Genomic DNA, 22,763 nt, shown 5'->3' with positions numbered 1-22,763 from the left:
GTGTCTCTTACTGCACCTACAATAAAACAAAGTGCTAAAATTTATGGGGACTGACATAACATAATAGAAAAAATAATAATAATAAATAAAGTTAAAAAGAAGAAAGTGCTAAACCTATAAATCAAAGCAAATTTGATAAAACATTCACTTTCAAGTTTTATAGATAAATGCTTTTTTTTTCTTTCTTTCTTTTTTTTTTTTTTTTTTTTTTTGGTCAGAGACAGAGAGAGTGAGCCCAAGCAAGGTGAGCAGCAGGCAGGGGGAAAAGCAGGCTCCCTGCTGAGCAAGGAGCCTGATGTGGGGCTTGATCCCAGGACCCTGGGATCATGACCTGAGCTGAAGGCAGATGCTTAGCCTATGGAGCCACCCAGGTGTCCTAATATATGCATTTCTAATTATAAAGTTTCTACAAGACATTTGCATGTTTACATAGACTAACATATATCACACAAACTCATGGATGTCTTCTGTTATGCTCTTAATTTTGTCTAGATCTGGCATTATCTTCATAAATATTCAATTAAGCCACAAACAAAAAAAATTGTAACTTTTTGAATCTATCCAAGTTTTAAACAAAACAACAAAAAAAAAGATCAGCAGCAATCCTATAAAACAGAAGGGATGTCAATCCCTTACTTTCTTTGGCTTTTTGTGTCTGTTGTTTGAAAAACACTAGAAGCTGACATGAGGCTTTCTAAATATTATCCGAGAACTCAGTTTTCTGATTTCAGCTTCAGATTTTCTTCCTTAACTGCATCTACTCTTGCTCACAGATCTTCAAGTGTGTGTTGACGTTCCAGCAGTTGATTAATAAGTTGCGTTTTTTTTTTTTCTCCATTCCACCTGATTTTCAGCATCAACTGTATCCATGATGGCACTCATCATCTCCAATAAAAGATTTTGGGCATTGGATACAAAATCCTTGATGAATGGTCTGCCATTGGAGGTGCTGGGAGTGGGATGGATCTAATCATTGTTCTTCAGTGGTCAGGTGTCCCTAATAAAAGGTAAGAGACAGAAGAGAAACATCCTCATTGTTCCCCTTGGGTATCAGTGAGCATAATGCTCTCAGATTCGAAGACAACAACTTTCTGGTTCTAGGAGTAAGCTAACTGGGTCAGCAAGATGCAAAGAGTGGACCTCAGGCAGAAAGTGGTGGTGAATATCTTGCAGCGTACGTCCAGCCTCAGTCTGTGGGCTTCCGCCAGCTGGTCAGAATTGTTGGGGACAGTGATGAGATACGCTATGGAAGCAGTGTGTGGTGAGGGGGCGTGGTTCTGGACCACCTCCCAGAGCACAACTCTTACAGTGAAAACAAGCGTTCACACCGTCTAGACTGACTGGCCTCCAAGACTTGCCTGTAATGTGTGCGGTATATTGGAGTCCTTGTGGGGCAGTGACAATAATGAAGGACCTAACATCCATTTCCTCTTTCTTCCTCAGTATCTGAATTTTTGGAAGGCAACAAGGTATCCAGCTGAAAAATTGCATTTCCCAGTCTCCCCTTGTGGATAGGATTGGTTAATGAGATTTAGGCAGAAGTCACTGTGTCCGCCCTCGGCTCTTCCTTCTTGCAGCCCAGAACATGGACTGCAGCTGTAAAAGCCATTCTGTAACCATGGATGGATGCCACAAACAGGGAGCCAAAAGCTAGAAACAGTCAGGGTCACTGGTGACATCACAGAACCAGCATTTTAGCCATGGATTGCTGACCTTTGGACTACTTTTACGTGGGAAAGAAAACAAACAAGCACACAAAATCCTATATTGTTTAAGCCACTGATATATAGGTTTTGGTATAATCTTGGCATTCACATTGCTGGCATCATTTGTCTTGTGAGCTGATTGATCAGTATGGATTTCTTGTTTGCCGTTCACTGACCTCTTAGAGAGGCAAGCCCAGCCTCCACTCTTACTATTGCTGCTCCCAGTTCAATGAGGTCATTGAGGCTCTCTGCCTGAGACTATTTCATCTTTTAAGTTACCTGAAAGCAAGCACTAGCCACTTGCGATGTCAACCAGATGGGTCTTCAAACTGTTGGCTGAGCCCACTGTGACTGGGGAGCTCTGAAGGATGCTTTCATGGACTCTTTAATTTGGACCCAGAGGAGCCACACAGCTGGGAACCTATTACTCCTGAGATATTCTTCCTAAAAGAGGGTTGCTTTTGAGTCTTAACTGTATATGTTTAAATCTTCCAATTTGCAATAGACACAAGATTTCCTGAGTAATGAATACCAAACTTATAAGGGAAAACTACAAGGAAAACCTCATGATACTCCCAGAGGAAGAAGCAGCATGTACAAAATAATGTATAATTTGTGGGGGGTAGGCATTTAAGGTATAAGACTTCAAGTCTTCCAGTATGAAGGAGATTTTACAGTCAATAGATCCAGATATCACCACTAAGAAGATCTAGATAAAGCTGTAACCATCATTACAGTGCTAATGAAACAAAGGCATGTCTTAGGTCTGTCCAGAATATTGTGTGTAAACCAAGTTTAGCTAGGGGAAGATCATATAATCTGTATGCAGTGACCAAAATAGTAGAAAAAGAGGTTTGGAGAAGTGCACCAACAGGGGATTTGAGAGTCAAAGAGAACTGGGTTCAAATCCCCTTTTCTTCATTAGAAACGAAGGCATGCGTGGTTATCTTGGCAGGGCTGTTGAGGATGAAATAAGAAGTCGTGAGTAAAAGGGCCAGGCTATCAAAAACACAGAATAGAAGCATGAGACAGATGAACACAGTGGTGATAGGTATGGGCTTTGCCATCCTAGAGGGGATGGTCTGAATCTAGCCTCCTTTATTTACTTCCCCATGACCATGGACAATTCAGCTAAACTTTTCAGGTCTCAATTATCTGATTCAGAGAATAGGGATAATAAACTACCTTATTGAGAGTGGTGTTGTGGGAATTATATAAAAGTGGCATTCATACAAGCACTTAGCAAAATGCTGAAAACAGAACAGTATTTATATGAATAACACTGCTGGGGGGCAGCTTCTTCCTCCTCCCCCCATTCTTGTATTTCCCAGTCCCTTAAACTTAGGTGGGCCCATATGACCAGTTATGGACCATGAGTGGTCAGCAGAAGGGGTGTGTACCATTTGAGTCAGAGCATGAAGAGTGAGCGCTTCTCCATGTGCTTTCTTCTCCAGCCTTAGCAAATCTTGGAGTTCCATGTTTGAGATGGTCACAGAGTGCTGGAACCTCCATTAGCTTGAGATCCTGAGTGGCTATTTGGATCCACCATGGCTGTGTTTGGCTACTGGACCTTGAGATTGACTTGTTACAACAACATATCCTAGCTTATCCTCACTACTATAAATACTTGTAAGTGCTGTTGAGATGAGTTACACAAAAAAGCACTTCAAGGTCAACTAAGCTTAGGAAGTTCTAGGTTATGAAATAGGTTTCTCCCCCTTCCCAGACTTAGTAAGCCCTTTAAATGTTACTGTCCCTTGTAAAGCTCTAGGGTTTTCCACAATAATTTAACAAAAGATTATTATTTTTTTTTAAGGAAGCATATTTCACAACTCCAGTGTTCCATAAAACACACTTTGGAAAAGTGTGTTTGGTTAATCGACTGTTTCCTACTGAGACCCTACTCTTGTTTCTCTACCTCCACGTGAATTCGAGCAATGTATTCCTGCAGTTCCCTACGTAACCCGTTTCTACTTTCCATGGCTTCTCATCACTCTCCATCCTCTTCCCGCTTTATGTAGGTCATTACCATTCTGTCTTATTTAAAAGAAAAAATTGTTTTCTATTTTAGATACTCTCCAAAACCCAACCAAGCTATTTTTTTTCTCTTCCCTGTTTCTGTTAAGCAGTATTTAAGCTTTTAGCAAATGAACACAGTGACCACCAAGGAGTCACCAACAGCTTCTTAAAAGCCCCTGACCCTCAAATTTACTATTTCTCACCCTGTGTGGTCTCCCCATGGCCAATTCACATCCTCTTGTAACCGTGATGTAATTCTGCAGATATGTTATGAACCTAGGTTTTCTTCTTTCTTGTTCTTAAAGATTCAGATTTTCATCTGTCAACTGTGCATCTTCATATGAACGCCTCAGGTATCACACCATTCAAACACCACATTTTCTTTCCTCTGTCGTGTACTCCTCCTCCTCTGCTTCTCCCAGAGTTGGCTTCTCAGGAAACCAGCTCAAAATCTCCCAGATAGCTCTGCTTTTCCTTTTCTTAGCTCCCTTTACTGTGTAGATAAAAGACCTCTCTTTCCTTTTCCACATCTGTTGCTTTAGTCCTCATTCCTCTAATATGGACCAATGAAATAGGTCCTCAACTGGCATTCCCAATTCCAGTCCCCACACACAATCTACCTCCTAATTGGTGCCAAAGAGGATTTTTAAAAAAGATTTATTTATGTAATTGTTTGATATATATAGAGAGACAACAGAGAGGGAATACAGCAGGGGGAGTGGGAGAGGGAGAAACAGGCCTTCCACGGAATGGGGAGCCTGATGTGGGGCTTGATCCCAGGACCCTGGGAGTGTCTCAAGCGTCTGAAGGCAGATGCTTCATGACTGAACCACCCAGGTGCCCCAAAGAGGATTTTTTTAAAAAGGTTTTTGTTTATTTATTTGTCAGAGAGGGAGAGAAAGAACACAAGGAGAGGGAACGGCAGGCAGAGAGGTAGAAGCAGGCTCCCCACCAAGCAAGGAGCCTGATGTGGGCTCCATCTGAAGACCCTGGGAGCATGACCTGAGCTGAAGGCAGATGCTTAACCAACTGAGCCACCCAGGAATCCCAAAGAGGAATTTGACAGAATTAAACCCACTCACGACTCTAAAATAATAAACAAACAAACAAACCTCCTGGTAACCTAGAAATAGAAAGACAACTACAGTGATAAAGATTGTGTGTCTCAAACTGACAGCCAGCCCTACACTTCTATGTGAAACACTGGGGCATTCTCATCAGGGCCATGAACAAGCAGAGATGCTTACTATTATAATTAGCCAGCATCATAAGAAAAAAGAGACATAACTACAGTTACGAATGAAGCAAAATTATCTTACAGTATTTATTGATTTTTTTTAGCCAATGGATGAAAGATTGAATGGCATGGGAAAATGTTTATGATACATTGTTAAGTGAAAAAATAGTGGCTAAAAAAGAATAGAAAGAGTATGATCCTAAATTTATGGGGAAAATAAATGCATACTTATTGAGTGAATGAGGAAAAATTTCATGACTGAAGATAATTAGTTGACAGAACACTTCTACACTATAATTTTATTATATGTTTCCCCAAAATAGATCTTTAAATATGTAAACTGAATTTTATTTTGTTTTTGGGGTTTATTTCATATGTTCTATAAAGAAATAGATTCTTTTGAAATCAGCTAAATTATAGGTTCTAGTCTAGATACCAGGTGAATTTTAATATCCTACCATATTCCTTGTGGTTGTCTAAAGATTAGCTACTCATCACCCCTTTGTACAAGTTCAATCCTCCCCCTTAAATATAAAATGCCTTAGTCTGTCCTAAATACAAGGAGCATTCTTTTCTGTCTAAGAACTCCCAGGCATAAAATACCCACAGGGAAACTTTTCTATTTAGAAGTGATTTGTTAATTGGTTTCTCTGTTCTTAGAAGTTTGGTGAGCAAATCATAGACCCTAGACCAGGAATTTTCCATTTCAGTGGGAAGAGAGAGAAGAGCATCGTTGTCTTGTTTGAAGCAAGGGAATTTACACAAAACCTTGAGCCACAAAGGATATTGTTCAGCCCTGCTTCTGTTAGAAGTCAGGAAGCACATTTTTGGCACTTATGACTGTAAACTGCCACACAAAAACCCAGTCTAATTAAAAACTAATGAATCCTTCTGATTCAGGAAATTTAGCTGCGCTTCCCAATGACTTAAGCCTCCTCTGCTTGTTACCTAATTTATTGGATCCTCTTGTCCTCAACTTGACTTGGTCCTAGTTTTTAAAATTTCTGATTTCCTTATTGTGAATTCCGTTACTAGCTCCCAGTGTTGGCCCTCAGACCATGCACCTGTCAAGTTCTCTGGGGTCCATCTCTGTCCTGCTAGTGAGGTTGGGCATAACATTGCATGCTTGCTGCACATTCAGTTAATAAATCTGGTCAGGCAACAAGCAATGGTAGGTGCTAACACAACAAACCATAGGGTATGCTTTCATGTATATTCTTGCTTGGGGTTTACCAAGTGTCTTGGAACTGTGAGTTTATAATTTTTGTCAAAGTTAGAAAATGTCCAGCCTTCAAATATTTTTTTCTCTTTTTCTCCTTCTGGGATCCAATTATGCTAGATAATTTGTTTTTGCCCCACAGGTCTCTGAACTGTTAATTTTATTCAGTCTTTTTTTCTTTTTCTCCTGTCTGTACTTTATTTTTGGTGGTTTCTATTTCTATTTCTTCAAGTTCATTCAACTCTTCTTCTGCAGTGTCTAATCTGGTGTCAAGCACATCTAGTGATTTTTTTTTTCCACCTGTTTCCACATGTTGTACTTTTCAGCTTTACAGATTCATTTGGTTCTTTTTTTTTTTTTTTTAATTCTTCCACTTTTCTATACCTTGTGTTCATGGTTCATTTTATACCCTGAGCATTTTTATGATAGATGTTGTCATTTCTAGTTCTGATTCCATTGAATGATTTTGCTTTCTAGGTTGTGGATATGTGGGTCTCATTTACTATTTCTTCAACATCTAGTAATTCTTTACTGGATATTGGCCACTGTGTTATTGGGATATTTATTGTGTGGGTTTTGTTGCTTTCTTATGAATAGTATTGGGCTTTGTTTCGTCAGGTTGTTAAGCTGTTTGCAGATCAGCTTGATCCTTTCTAGGACTGTTTTTAAGTTTTGTTACAGCAGGTCTAGAATAAGTTTTACTCTAGGGCTAGATAAGTGCCCCCCTCCCCCACTCCCTCTGTGGTCTCTACTGAATGCCATGGGTATTTGAGAATCCCCACTCTGGATTATTGGAACTCCAGTGTCTCTCATCCCTCTGTGAGCTTCAGGAGTTGTTGAGTTTATAGCTTCCTGGCAATTATTTACCTGGCCTTGTGGGGTTTCACTCTCTGTAGACTCAGGAGGACCCCTAATCAGTTTTCTCTGTATAGCTGTCCCTTTTCTGGTACTTGCCAATTGCATCTACCTCAGAATCCCTGAATTCTGACCTCTATCTCCTCAAATCAGAGAGCTTCCCTATGTTGTTTGGGTACCTTCTTTCCATCTCTTGGTATGGACAGTGTATCCAAGCAGAAACTTCTTGTGATTATAAGCCTTATGTCTATGTTTCTCCTCTCTTAGGGATCATAGCTCTGTGCTACCTTTTGTCCAGTGTTTTTAGTTGTTATAATGGGATGGGAGTCTAATATCAGTTCTCCAACATGGCTAGAAGCAAAGCCTCCCTTTGCTTGTATTTTTAATTTAAGTAAGTGGTATTGTGATAAATCAATCTCGTTCTATATTTTACCATTGTCTCTTTTTAAAATTTAGAACTATGTTTGTCAGATTAATCCAGGTTGATATATTTAAATCTAATTTTTTTCTAACTATTGCATGATTGGAACTTTATTTTTTAAAAATTAACCTGGCTTTCAATCAATTAAGGGCAATCAGGGCTGAATTAGAGAAGGGGCTTATTTATTTATTCACATTTCTACAGTTTTTCTAAATCTATTCTCATTAACAAAAATACCTTTGCTCATCCTCCCTGTCAAAATATGCTTGTCACTTACTTTTTATTATTTTTTTAATTTTAGATTTTATTTATTTGTCAGAGAAAGAGAGACACAAGCAGGGAGAGTGGCAAGCAGGGGGAGATATAGGCTCCCTGCTGAGCAAGGAGCAAGAAGCCTGTTGCAGGTCTCCATCCCAAGACCCTGGGATCATGACCTGGGCTGAAGGCAGATGCTTAACAGATCGAGTGACCCAGGCTCTCTGCTTGTCACTTTCTTAACACTTAAAAAAATCTAAACTATTTTTCACTATATAGAAATACATAGATAAAACAGAAAACAGTATAGCAGATATATACATAGATATAGATATAGATCCCTATAATTTAGATTTAAATATATATATATGTATATATATATATTTAAGGATTTTATTTATTTATTTGACAGAGAGAGACACAGTGAGAGAGGGAATACAAGCAGTGTGAGTGAGAGAGGGAGAAGCAGGCTTCTGGCCAAACAGGGAGCCCAATGTGGGGCTCAATCCCAGGACCCTGGGATCATGACCTGAGCCAAAGGCAGATGCCTAACAACTGAGCCACCCAGGCACCGCTAGATTTAAATATATTAATGATTCTACGTCTGCATTGTGTGCATGCTTTTCATAATGATGACAGAAAATAAGATGTTTCAAAAACAGCTAAAGTCCCAATTTCATAAATTTCTCCCCTACTCCCTACCTTAGGAAACCATGGAAGTTGCTGTGTATTTCCCTATGCATGGTTTTGTATTTTTATTACATATGTGTTGCTAAAGACATAGTGTTTCATGTGATTTAAGACTTTACAGAAATGGCATCATGCTGTGTGTATCCTTTTGCAACTTGATTTGTGGCTTAGTATTAGGTCTGAAATTTTGATTTATTGAAACTGATAGGTGTGATTAATGGATGTTAATTGTCATATGGGATTCTCTCAACTATTTCATCCAGAGTTCCTTTATCTATCCTCCTACCCAGGGAAATTTCACCTTTTATTCTTATAGATATTTCCTTGCCCCCATATCTCCTTATGCTCGCTTCATCAAATTGGCAACAATTTAAAAAATCCAGTAACACTAAGTGTGGTAAGAATACAGGGAAATGTAATATCTTAAACAATGTTGATACAGGTGCAATTGTGTACACCTGCCTGAGAGATGGATTTAGTGATACCAACACTGACAGTGATCAAAGGCCCATCCCGTATTTTGGTGAGAAAACCGTCAGAACCACTTTTATTTGGTTCTACTTCATAAATGTTGATGGCAAGTAAATAGCTTATTATTCTAGCCATTTCAAGAACTGAAAACTGCTATAAGACTTTATTCTTTTTGAGGAACAAAGACCCCAAAGGATGGAAAAAATAGAGTATTAAAAATTGTTGAGGGAGTTTAAGTTCAGTTATACCTGGAATTATTAATAGAAAGTAAAATTATTGATCTTTACTGTACCCTGCAGCAGTGATATTTTATGACTTTCTACAGTTATACAAAACGTGTTTTAAGTTAGCTCCCCCTCTTAGCTCTAAATGTCCAGCATCTTTACTCTCCATCTCCTCTTTTCTCTGATAGGGTTCTCTCTCTCTCCCTCTGTCACTTAATATACTTCTATGCTCATGAAACAACAACAGCAACAAAACCCAGTGGTTCTCAAATCTAGCTGCTGATTGGGAACACCCGTATCAAAACACCAATCCCTGGGACTCATCCCCAGAGATTCTGATTAAATTGGATTTAGAGCCACTGAATTACACAATTCAATTTACCAGTATAGAGCTTTACATAAAACATTCAATTATGCAAAATATATCCCTATATAATGCACTCATCTATCTTCTTTATCTTTCACTTTCTTTTGGAGCCTATAATTTGGGCATATTTTTCACATGACCACCCCCTCCTGGTTCCTACCAACTAATTGTGTGAATTTGGAGAAATTACTTAATTTTCATGTAGCATTTTTCCCCTCATCTGTAAAACGGAAAGAATAATCACAACATACTTTTCAGGGCTATTGCAAGAATCAAATTAAATTATACATGCAAGTAAAATGGAAAGCAATTTACAAATGTTAATTATTATGAGTCTCTCTGCTCAACATTACCATATGCTGTTTGGATCACATCCGCATATAATTCTGTATATGCTGAATTGTTGTAATTTCCTGTTTATTTTTATATGTATCCTTACACTTGTATAACCTAAATCTCAATTCAATTAAGACATTTTGGGAGAAAGAAGTGAATTTATACTTCTTTATTATATTTTATTTCCCCCATTTCCAAATACAAAACAAGAGGCAAAAGCCATTGAGCGGAATGTATTAACAGAAACATAGTTCATAATTAAAAAATTTTTTTTGTTATAGTACATATTAACTTTGGCTAATAGGAAATTGTTTTTTCACACAGTAACTTTTATTTCCTCTCCATGTTACTCTTCTTCCTTTCTACCATTTCAATCAGATACTTGGTTCATTGAGAGTTGGTTAATTGTCTGATGAGAGGGTTGTGTCAAGATCAAAAGCACAAGGGGCACCTGAGTAGCTCAGTGAGTTGAGCCCCGACTCTTGGTTTCAGCTCAGCTTGTAATCTCAGGGTCATGAGCTCCAACCCTGAGTCAGGCTCTGAGCTCAGCGGTGAGCCTGCTTGAGTTTCTCTTTCCCTCTCCCTCTGCCCCTGCCCCCGACTAAAAAAAAAAAAAAATCAAAAATAACCTATGTGTCTTTTTTACTTTTCCTTTCTAAAAGTCTAAACTCAGAGCAGGTGAGAAGATTTGGTACACAGACAAAACATCCCACGAAACCATGGAGAACACAGAATTTTTCCATCTCCAGGAGAAAAAAAGATTTACCTGAGCTCAGGAAGAGAGGTGAACAGAAAGGAAAACTGCAGGGGCATGGCAAGATCTTAGAAAAGGAGACTGAGGGGGAATTGAGACAGTTGGGCAGCCTTGAGCAGACTCCAGTGTCCCAAACATGACTGAGAGATTGACAGCACCTGGACCTTGAGGAACTTCTGTGACAGGAAGGTGGACATTCTCCATGGCAACTTTGTGGACAGACGGCAAAGGAAAGGATTTCCTCTAACTCCCCAAGCCTTGCCACTGTACAAGATTTTGAAACCATGCACAACTCTGGCTGTTGTGGTAGAGGCACAAACTCATGAAGAATCAGGTTAACATGTCCTAATAGCTTAGTAGCCAAACAGGAAGTAAAGTGCTCAAGAAATTAAAGAATGTTCTATTTCTTGCACATTTGGAAACTTGGGCTGTAATATCCACCACATATATGCAAATGCATGTAGTTATTTATATTTTATATTTACACACACACCCCACAGAATTCACGGTATCCTGCCAGAAATGACCTTTGTAGTTTTCTCTTCTCTAGGAGGAGAAATGCCTACAAATCACAGCCTCAAAGAAACTCAGAGGTCAGAGGTCAACCACATATATTCCTAAAGGATAAACTTACATCATGGTTAACATTTTCCCATTGTTGATATGTCTTGGTTGATAGGAGAGTAGAAATACAGTTTTTATGATAAATTAAGAACTAAAAAACTAATGTTATCTCATTAGCAATGACAAATTGACATAATGACAGCCAGTGGCTAGTGGTTTCCACAGCAGGGCATGGCTGGGTTGTTTTAAATGACAAAATGAAGGCAGTCCAGAGTTTCTCCTGTACAGCCTGGAGCATACATCCTCAGAGATTCTGGTTTTTAATTCCTATGAGAAGGAAGGTAAAAAATGGGAAACAAGAAAATTTCATGGGGGAAAGAAAAGCTGCTCAAAACTTGGAATTGTATCTCCCTTACCACCATATGCTCCCTCTTTGCAATGCAGCCGAGAGGTTAGTAATAGAGATCCTGTCTGCGATGCAACAGCAGTCCTGCAGTCTTGAGACAAAGCTGCTTGTAAGTAAGAAAGGTAGAGCTGGAAGACAGAAGGAAACCGAGTTCTTGATGACTGCTGGAAGCCCTTGACAATGGCCCATGACTGCCTACCTCTAGACTTCTTGTTACGAGAGGAAAATAATCTTCTCTCTTCAGCCACTGTGGTTAGATTTTCTGCTCTTTGCAGCTGAATGCTCCCTCATCTCAAACCCATGTGAACAGCTGTGATTGGCTAATATCCTAAGGAACAAGATAGGCTTAGAACAGGGCTCCTATTTAATAATAGTAAATGTCAACTTACATTTATGAGACAGGGAGCTGTCTTGAAGATGTTTGGCCAGGCCCTTGTTCAATTATATTATATTATCACTACTTTTACTCACAGTGGGGCTATTTAGAGCCCAGGCCAGGAGAAGAGGTGCTAATTCTGCCACTACCTTGCTGTCCATTTATGCTTACAGTATTAGTATTATCTTTAGTCCAAAGGAATTTTTGTTTTGGTAGGAATCTTTAGAAGTCACTGCTGTGTCTTAGGAAAATGAGCTTAATTAAAAGGTTGGAATGCATATGCAATGTAATTCTCTACATTAAAGAAGGGAATGCACCCATGTAATCAGTCACATAAAGTGCAAAAGGAGTTTCGATTCTGGTACCAACCAGACAAGGGAGTTTTCCCAACCTTCTTCCATCACCAGACATGAAGGTCTTCCCCTTTCTTGGGAGCTGGTGGGCCATATGCAATGTGCACCTGAGCAGGAACGATACTGTTAGTCTCAATGCTCGGCAATAATGGGACTTACTTATTTTATTTGTTTGTTTATTTTTAAGATTTTATTTATTTATATGACAGAAAGAGTCACAGCGAGAGAGGGAACACAAGCCGGCAGTATGGGAAAGGGAGAAACAGGCTTCCCACCGAGCAGCGAGCTCAATGCAGAGCTTGATCCCAGGACCCTGGGATCATGAGTTGAGCCGAAGGCAGGCACCCTACAACTGAGCCACCCAGGTTCTCAACTGACTTATTTTAGGAATTAAAATAGATACAGAGTTTGGTGAATTGGATACTCTAAAGGGACATTCAAGCAAACTTCTTCTATACATCTTGAATACCAGTCTTTTTATCTTTGGTGTCATTTGCAAATATTTTCTCCCATTCCGTGGGTTTTCTCTTTGTTTCGTTGACTGCTTCCTTTGCTGTGCAGAAGTTTTTTATCTTGATGAAGCTCCAGAAGTTCAGTTTTGTTTTGTTCACTTGTCTTTGGAGACATGTTTTGAAAGAAGTTGCTGTGGCTGATGTCGAAAAGTTTACTGCCTGTGTTCTCCTTTAGGATTTTGATGGATTCCTGTCTCACATTGAGGTCTTTCATCCATTTAGAATTTATCTTTGTGCATGGTATAAGAAGATGGTCGAGTTCCATTCTTCTGTATATAGCTGTCCAATTTTCCCAGCACCATTTATTGAAGAGACTGTCTTTTTTTCCATTGGATATTTTTTTCCTGCTTTGTTGTAGATTAGTTGACCATAGAGTTGAGGGTCCACATCTAGTCCATATCTCTATTCTATTCCACTGATTTATGTATCTTTTTTGTGCCAATACCATGCTGTCTTTGTGATCACAGCTCTGTAGTAAAGCTTGAAATCAGGCAATGTGGTGCCCCCAGCTTTGTTTTTCTTTTTCAACATTTTCTTAGCAATTCGGGGTCTTTTCCATTTTCCAGACAAGTGTTAGGATTGTTTGTTCTATCACTTTGAAAAATGCCATTGGTATTTTGATTGGGGTGGCATTGAAAGTATAGATGTCTCTGGGCAGCTTAAACATTTACACAATGTTTATTCTTCTGATCCATACGCATGGATTGTTTTTCCATCTTTTTATGTCTTCAATTTCCTTCCGAAGTGTTCTGTAGTTTCTAGAGTACAGATCATTTACGTCTTTGGTTAGGTTTATTTCAAGGTATCTTAAGGTTTTTGGTGCTATTGTAAATGGAATCAATTCCCTAATTTCTCTTTCTACAGTTATATTGTTAGTGTATAGGAAAGCAACTGATTTCTGTGCATTGATTTTGTATCCTACCACATTACTGAGTTGCTGTATGAGTTCTAGTAATTTGGAGGTGGAGTGTTTTGGGTTTTCCACATAAAATATCATGTCATCTGCAAAGAGAGAGAGTTTGACTTCTTCTTTGCCAATTTGAATACCTTTTGTTTTCTTTTTGTTGTCTGATTGCTGTTGCTAGGACTTCTAGTGCTATGTTGAACAATAGTGGGGAGAGTGGTCATCCTTGTCGTGCTCCTGATCTTAAGAAAAAGGCTCTTCACTTTCCCCCATTGAGAATGATATTCGCTGTGGGTTTTTTATAGATGGTTTTTATGAAATTGAGGAATATTCCCTCTATCCCTACACTCTGAAGAATTTAAATCAGGAAAGGATACCATATTTTGTCAAATGATTTTTCTGCATCAATTGAGAGGACCATGTGATTCTTGTCTCTTCTTTTATTTATGTGTTCTATCACATTTGTTGGTTTGCAAACATTGAGCCACCCTTGCATCCCAGGGATAAATCCCACCTGGTCATGATGGATATTGGATCCCATTATCTAGGATCGTGTTGAGAGTTTTGGCATCCATATTCATCAGGGATATTTGTCTGCAATTCTCCTTTTTGATGGGGTCTTTGCCTGTTTGGGGATCAAGGTAATGCTGGCCTCATAAAATGGGTTTGGAAGTTTTCCTTCTGTTTCTATTTTTTGAAACATCTTCAGGAGCATAGGTATTGTTTCTTCCTTGAATGTTTGGTAGAATTCCCCCAGGGAATCCATCGGGTCCTGGACTCTTGTTTTTTGGGAGGTTTTTGATCACTGCTTAAATCTTATTACTGGTTATTGGTCTATTCATGTTGTCAATTTCTTCCCGTTTCAGTCTTGGTAGATTATAGGTTTCTAGGAAGGCGTCCATTTCTTCCACATTGCTTAATTTACTGGCATATAGCTGTTGATAAAAATTTCTAATAACCATTTCCTTGGTGTTGGTCGTGATCTCTCCCCTTCCTTCATAATTTTATTAATTAGGATCATTTCTCTTTTCATTTGGATAAGTCTGGCTAGTGGTTTATTGATCTTATTAATTCTTTCAAAGAACCAGCTTCTAGTTTCATTGATCTGCTCTATTGTATTTCTGGTTTCTAATTCACTGATCTCTGCTCTAATTTTAAGTGTTTCTCTTCTAATGCATGGCTTAGGCTTTATTTATTGTTCTTTCTCCAGTTCCTTAAGGTGTAAAGTTAATTTGTGTATTTGGGACTTTTTTTTTTTTTTTTTTTTTTGAGTGAGGCTTGGATGGCTATGTATTTCACCCTTAGGACTGACTTTGCAGTATTCCATAGGTTATGGACCATTGTGTTTTCATTCTCATTGGTTCCCATGAATTGTTTAAGTTCTTCTTTGATTTCCTGGTTGACCCAAACATTCTTAAGCAGGATGGTCTTTAGCTTCCAAGTGTTTGAATTTCTTCCAATTTTTTTCTTGTGATTGAGTTTCAGTTTCAAAGCATTATATTCTGACAATATGCAGGGAATAATCTCAATCTTTTGGTATCAGTTGAGACCTGATTTGTGACCCAGTATGTAGCCTTCTGGAGAAAGTTCCATGAGCATTCGAGAAGAATGAGTATTCTGGTGTTTTAGGGTAGACTGTTCTGTATATATCTATGAGGTCCATCTGGTCCAGTGTATCATTCAAAGGTCTTGTTTCTTTGCTGATTTTCTGCTTAGATAATCTCAAATGCAACACCTCCAAAACAAATAATTAAGTAAAAAAATGGGTAGAAGACATGAACAGACACTTCTCCAAAGAAGATATACAAATGGGTAACAGATACATGAAAAAATGTTCAACATCACTAGCCATCAGGGAAATATGAATCAAAACCACATTGAGAAATCACCTATACCAGTTAGAATAGCAAAGATTGACAAGACAAGAAATAACAAAATGTTGGAGAAGTTGAGGAGAAAGGGGAACCCTCTTACACTGTTGGTGGGAATGCAAGTTGGTGCAGCCATTTTGGAAAACAGCATAGAGGTTCCTCAAAAAGTTAAAAATAGAGCTACCTTATGACCCAGGATTTGCACTACTGGATATTTACCCCAAAGATACAGATGTAGTGAAAAGAAGGTCTGTGTGCACCCCAATGTTCATAGCAACAATGTCTACAATATCCGAACTGTGGAAGGAGTTGAGATGCCCTTCAACAGAGGAATGGATAAAGAAGATGTGGTCCATATATACAATGGAATATTATTCAGCCATCAGAAAGGATGAATAACCAACACTTGCATCAACATGGGTGGAACTGGAGGCAATTATGCTAAGTGAAATAAGTCAAACAGAGAAAGACAATTATCATATGGTTTCACTTATTTGTGGACCATGAGGAATAGCATGAAGGACATTAGGAGAAGGAAAGGAAAAATGAAGGGGGAGTTGCAATCAGAGGGGGAGATGAACCATGAGAGACTATGGACTCCAAGAATCAAACTGAGGGTTTTAGAGGGGAGGCGGGTGGGGGGTGATGGGTGAGCCCAGTGATGGGTATTAAGGAGGGCATGGATTGTATGGAGGACTTGGGGTTATAAGCAAACAATGAATCATGAAACACTGCATCAAGCACTAATGATGTACTGTATGGTGACTAACATAACATAATTTAAAAAAAGTAATGTTCTTATATAATATAGCTAGATTTTGCATAAATTCCCCCTTCCCAGATTATTTCTGATGCATTACTAGGCCTGTAAAGAAGTCTGGGAAAATTTCAAGAAACAAAAGTAACTAAATCTCACCTTACATTTTTTTAAAAAGTAATCAACATGGATCATTAAATTAAATGTAAAATGTGAAACTATGAAATTTTTTTGGAAAATTAATATGAGAAAAACCTGCTGGATTCAGGATTAGGCAAAGCGTTCTGAGACTTTGCATCAAAAGCACTTTCTATAAGAGGAAAAACAGTAAGCTAGAATTCATCAAGGAAAAACAGTAAGCTAGAATTCATCAAGACTAAAGCCTTTTGTTCTGCAAAAGACCCTATTATGAGGATGAAAAGTCAAGTTACAGACTGAGAGAAAATGTTTTCAAAACACATACCTGACAAAAGACTAGAATCTAGAATATATAAATGACTCAAAACACAGCAATCCAAAACTGAGCAATCCAGTTAGAGAATGGTCAAAAGATATGATGAGACATCTCATTGAGGAAGATACAGAGATGCCAAATCAGCACATGAAAAGTTGGTCAACATCATTATCCATTAGAAATACAAATTAAAACCACAATGAGCTATGACACACCTGTCAGAATGGCTAAAATAAAAAAATAGTGGCAACCTCAAATTCTAGGAAAGATGAAAAGAAACTGGTGTCTCACACATTGCTGATGGGAATATAAATACAAAGTAGTACAGCCACTCTGAAAAACAGTTTGGTGGCTTCTATCAAAAGAAATGAAATCTTGCCATTTGCGACGACGTGGATGGAACTAGAGCGTATCATGCTTAGTGAAATAAGTCAATCGGAGAAAGACAACTATCATATGATCTCCCTGATATGAGGACATGGAGAAGCAACATGGGGGGGTAGGGGGATAGGAGAAGAATAAATGAAACAAGATGGGATTGGGAGGGAGACAAACCATAAATGACTCTTAATCTCACAAAACAAACTGGGGGTTGCTGGGGGGAGGTGGGATTGGGAGAGGGGGAGCGGGCTATGGACATTGGGGAGGGGAGGCGAACCATAAGAGACTATGGACTCTGAAAAACAACCTGAGGGTTTTGAAGGGTCAGGGGTGGGAGGTTGGGGGAACAGGTGGTGGGTAATGGGGAGGGCACGTTTTGCATGGAGCACTGGGTGTTGTGCAAAAAGAATGAATACTGTTACACTGAAAAAATAAATAAAATGGGAAAAAAAACAAAAAAAAACAGTTTGGTGGCTTCTTAAAAAACAACAACAATTATAATGCAATTACCATGTGGCTCAACAGTTATACTCTTGGGCATTTGTCCCAGAGAAATGAAAACTAAATACACGCAAAAGCCAGTACATGAATGTTTATAGCAGCTTTATTTGTAATAGTCTCAAACTGGAAATAGTTTAGATGATCCTCAACTGGTGAATGGTTAAACAAGTGGTGGTACATCCACACAATGAAATGCTATGCACTAATAAAAAGGAATAGACTGTTGATACCCACAACAATCTGGATGAATCTCCTGAAAATTATACTGAAAAAAAAGTGAAGCCCCCAATGACATACTGTATGATTCCATTTCTTAAAGATTTGTTTATTTATTCATCCATTCATTTAGAGAGTGGGGAGGGGTGTATGGAAGAAGAAGAGAGAATCTCCAGCAGACTCCTTGTTGAGTATGGAGCTTGATGCAGGGCTCAATCTCATGACCTTGGGATCATGACCTGAACCAAAATCAAGAGTCAGTCCTCAACCAACTGAGCCACACAGGTGCCCCCATACAATTTTATTTTTATGATATTCTTGAAATAAGAAAATCATAGGGATGGAGAACAGATTAGTACTAGGGATTAAGGGGGGATAAGACAGAAAGAGAAGTGGGCATGGCTATAAAAGGCAACATAGGGATCCACGTGGTGATGGAGATATTCTGTATCTGATTGTATCAGTGTCAATATTCTGGTTGTTGTATTGCACTGTGGTGTTTTGAGATGTTACCATTAGGGGAAACTGAGTAAAGTGTACACTGGATATTTGTACTATTTCTTAGAACTGTATCTGAATCTACAATTATCTTAAAGTAAGATGTTTCATTTAAAAAGTAAATAAATACAACAGTGCTTTAAAACCAGAAGACGAATTATAAATGAACTTGAAAGTTAAGGTTGCCCAGCAAATACAAATAACAGCAGTTATGGTCAGCAGAGTAAATGTTAAATTTGTGCCAAAATGAAGGATCTTGAACTAAGTTTGGTTTCTTAAATATCTTGGGAGTAAGGCACTCCCAGTTTAGGCCACCGGGATCCCTATACGTTATGTTCATCTGAATGGAAGCTCCTACTAAAAGAATGACCAAATTACAAGGAAACAAGCTATGAGACAGGAGAGTAATAAATGAATATGATAAATGTTAGATTTAAGTTCCTGAGGACAAAAGGTATTTTCCACTTTTCAGATACACAGTACACATTGGCTCTAAGAGGAGGAATTAAATTCAATAAAAGATGAAAATAAAAATAAGGAAAGAATAAGAATGCAAAACTACCATTATAAAATGATTATAAGGTAAAACAGCTAGAATTTACAGAAATGAAAAATATCACTAAAGTTAAAAGTCAGTGGATGATGACTGCCTCCATTCTGCACTATGTGGAGACATAGCCAGCAAAAATTAAGTTCTTTAAAAAAAGGAAATAAAAGATATAAACAATGGAACAGAAGGAGCAAAACTGTCATGATTTTCAGGTAATATAATTATCTGTATAGAAAAAGGAATGCACAGAAAAATTATTAGAATAATGAGAGTTTAACAAGGTGGGTAGATTATAAATCTATATACAAAAATCAAATCACTTCCATAAACCAACAATAAATAGAAAAAGCCATTTTCAGAAAGATACACTGACAGTAGTAACAGAAATAAATTACCTCAGCATAAGCGTGAGGAAGGTAGACAGGGCTTTTATAGAGAAAACTTTTAAAACTTATTGGGAAAGAAATGGGAAACAAATGGAGAGACAAATAATGTTCATGAATCAGAAAGAGTTTCAACAGTTTTTTTACCCTTTCTCTTCTCCAGTGAATGCACTTCCTCACTGCTCCACTGACAAGAATGCAGCAGTCAGAGAACTTCAGGTACCACAGGTAAATATAAAAATTTCAGCAGCAGTTTTATGAAACTGTATACAAAGGTTTTTACCTATGTTTTGTTGAGTGTGTCTTTTGAGGTGTTTTCTTTTAGAAGCAGTGGTATCCACATTTGATACAGCCTCTGTACTCATCCAGTCAGGTGCAGCTGAGCCATCTGTGGGCAGAGAGTTTTCCATTATTGCTTAAATGAGGACCTTGCTATTCCTGTCCACAGGTGTCAAGAGATGGCCCACCTCCTGCCTCCATCTACAGAGAGAAAGAGGGAACCATGACATCTGTCCCTCTTTATTCCTCATCAGGCTAATCTCATAATGACTTTTATTTGTGTTTATCTCTGCTTCCATCAGTGGTCCCAGGCTCCTGGGTCACCCCTCAGCTCCTGGACTTGAATCCCCACATAGCTCAGCACATCATTTCTTGCCCCATTTCCCATGATTCCCCACCATATGAAATCCTGGCATTGTGCTCTCTGTAACCCATTTGGCAAAATCTTTTACACTTTAAACCTCTCCTCTGGACATGTTTTCACTTTCTTGCTCTGAGGACACCTGATTTCCCCTGAGCATATCGTACTTCTCCTAGAGCCCTCTTATAGGATTGCTATTTTATCTCCTAGAGTGCTTTAACCCCTGGATCTGGCAGAATATCTCTGCCACTCATCATTCTCAGACCATTCTCTTTTCCTCTCCCTGAAATACCCCAGCCTTGAAAATCATATTGTTTCTTCTAGCCCTCATGATTAAAGCTGTCTGCTAACCTTTAAATTTACTTCACCTTATTTCTAATTAATTTAAGCTCCTGGTTTTCTGTCACTTTATTCAACATTCCCATTGTCTCCTTTCCTAGTAATTTCAATATGCACATAATCTATTCCACACTCTAAACACTCATTTCCTTGACTGTCTCTCAATTGCCATTTTCCTCCACCCTATCGTTTCTTTCCGCTCCCAAGCACATACCCTAGACCTTATCATTACCAATAGCTCCAACTCTAATATTTCTGGCTCTTTTAAGATGGTAGAATTGAACTTCCTTCTTCAATGGAAGTTAAGTATGGCTGCAAGATTTCCCTTGGCCAGTGAAATGGCCAAAAGATGCTTTATGATGAAAAGCCTTATTGCTCTTCTCCCTGTGTGATGACCAGCAACATTTGAGATGATGGCTTCCCTGTCATCTGGGACCACGAGTTCTCATTAGTGATGGACAGAGTGCTCCTCTTGACTTATATATACCTTTATTATTTAAAACAACTGAGAATTTGGGTTTGCTTATTGCTGTGGTATTTTATGCTTCCTTCCCTTTCTCTAACTATTCCTCCAATCTTTCTGTATCACTTCTGTTAGTATCCAGATCCAAACAAACCTCTGTAATGTCAGAGAATAAAAACTGGCATACAGAAATTCTCTTTGCAATTTTTTGGGACAAATCTAAAACTATTCTAAACTAAAATGTTTATTAAAATTAATATAAGAGAATAATATCAACAAGATGGCAGACTAGGAAACTTCAGGACCTTGTTTATCCACAGGAACATTAAAACAAAATGAAAACTTGGGGCGCCTGGGTCGCTCAGTGGGTTTAGCCGCTGCCTTCGGCTCAGGTCATGATCTCAGGGTCCTGGGATCGAGTCCCGCATCGGGCTCTCTGCTCAGTGGAGAGCCTGCTTCCCTTCCTCTCTCTCTGCCTGCCTCTCTTGTGATTTCTCTCTGTCAAATAAATAAAATCTTAAAACAAACAAACAAACAAAAACCAAAATGAAAACTAGATAGTGGCTAAAATAACTTTATAGAAGCTCTGGAAATAAGTAAAAAATCTGCAGCAACAGAAAAAAGAGTTCAATTCTTAAAAAGTCACACCCAAATCAGTAAAGAATTTCATGGCATTTTTATTCATTCTTGTTCCACTTCTTACCAGCATGATCAGGAATAAGCAGCCAGTTCCTGCTTCCCTTGAGATGGAAGGAGAAGAGTAAAACCTGTCTGCAGTCCTGCTCAGAGGACTTTCAGTTTTGTCTTATTTGGAGTTTTATGAGCAAAGGTAGGATGACTAGAATCACAGCTTAGAAAAGGCCAGAGAAGGCAATGGGAGATACTGGGATATGTGAAAGCTGCAGGAGAAACGCAGATCTTCAGATGCCTGTGGCAAGAGATATAGGTAGAAGAATGCAACAGAGCATCTAAAGCCTCAAGAAGAAGTGAGAGGTGGGATTCTGGGAAATCAAGATATTTAAAAATAATCATGTATATGGAGGGAAAAAAATCCTCTACGCTCCACTCTTCACACAGGCCCACACTGGATGGAGTCACAGAAGAAAAACCTGATAAGACCTTAGGCTTTCACTCTGGGCTGATCCCCATGCTCAGAACATGTTCTGATAATTAGCATATGTCAGCAGAAATCTTGCATGCTGGAAGGCAGTGTGATGATATATTTACAGTGCTAAAAGAGGGGTGCATGAATGGCTTAGGCATAGAGGATACAACTCTTTTTTTTAAAAGATTTATTTATTTATTTGAGAGAAGGGGGAAGGTCAGAGGGAGAGAGAGAGGGGGGAAGGGAGAGAATCTCAAGCAAACTCTCCATTGAGCATAAAGTCTGACATAGGGTTTGATTTCATAACCCTGAGATCATGACCTGAGCTGAAATCAAGAGTCGGATGCTTAATGCATAACCTACTGAGCCACCTAGGTGTCCCTAGAACATGCAACTCTTAAACTTGGTGTCATGAGTTCAAGCCCCATGTTGGGAATAGAGATTACTTTAAAAAATTTTTTTAAAAAGTGCTGAAGAAAAAACAAATATCAAGTGAGAATTCTATATCTAACAAAACTATCCTTTTAAAATGAGGGAGAAATTAAGACATTCCCAGTTAAAGAAAAGCTAAAGGAATTCATTACCACTTGACCTGCCCTATAGGAAATCTAAAGGAAGATTTTAAAGTTAAAATGAAAGGATGAGAAATGAAATGTCAGACAGAAACTTGAAGCCATATGAAAATATAAAGTTCTTTTGTAAAGGTAAATACATGGAAGGATACAAAAACCATTACTATAATTTTAGCTTATATCTCTACTTTTTATTAACCATAGGGTCTAGAGGGAGGAGTCAAGATGGTGGAGAAGTAGCAAGCTGAGACTACATCAGGTAGCAGGAGATCAGCTAGATAGCTTATCTAAACATTGCAAACACCTACAAATCCAACGGGAGATCAAAGAGAAGAAGAACAGCAATTCTAGAAACAGAAAATCA

The 22,763-nt window shown here is 38.5% G+C and overlaps 1 pseudogene; it reads right to left on the bottom strand.

Moving 5' to 3' along the window:
• Nucleotides 1-624: 624 nt before the first annotated feature.
• On the bottom strand, nucleotides 625-900 carry LOC123942554 (annotated as a pseudogene).
• Nucleotides 901-22,763: the final 21,863 nt, after the last annotated feature.

The sequence above is a fragment of the Meles meles genome, chromosome 5, assembly GCF_922984935.1.
Source record: "Meles meles chromosome 5, mMelMel3.1 paternal haplotype, whole genome shotgun sequence".
Classification (NCBI taxonomy): domain Eukaryota; kingdom Metazoa; phylum Chordata; class Mammalia; order Carnivora; family Mustelidae; genus Meles; species Meles meles.
This window is presented reverse-complemented; position numbering and strand designations above follow the sequence as displayed.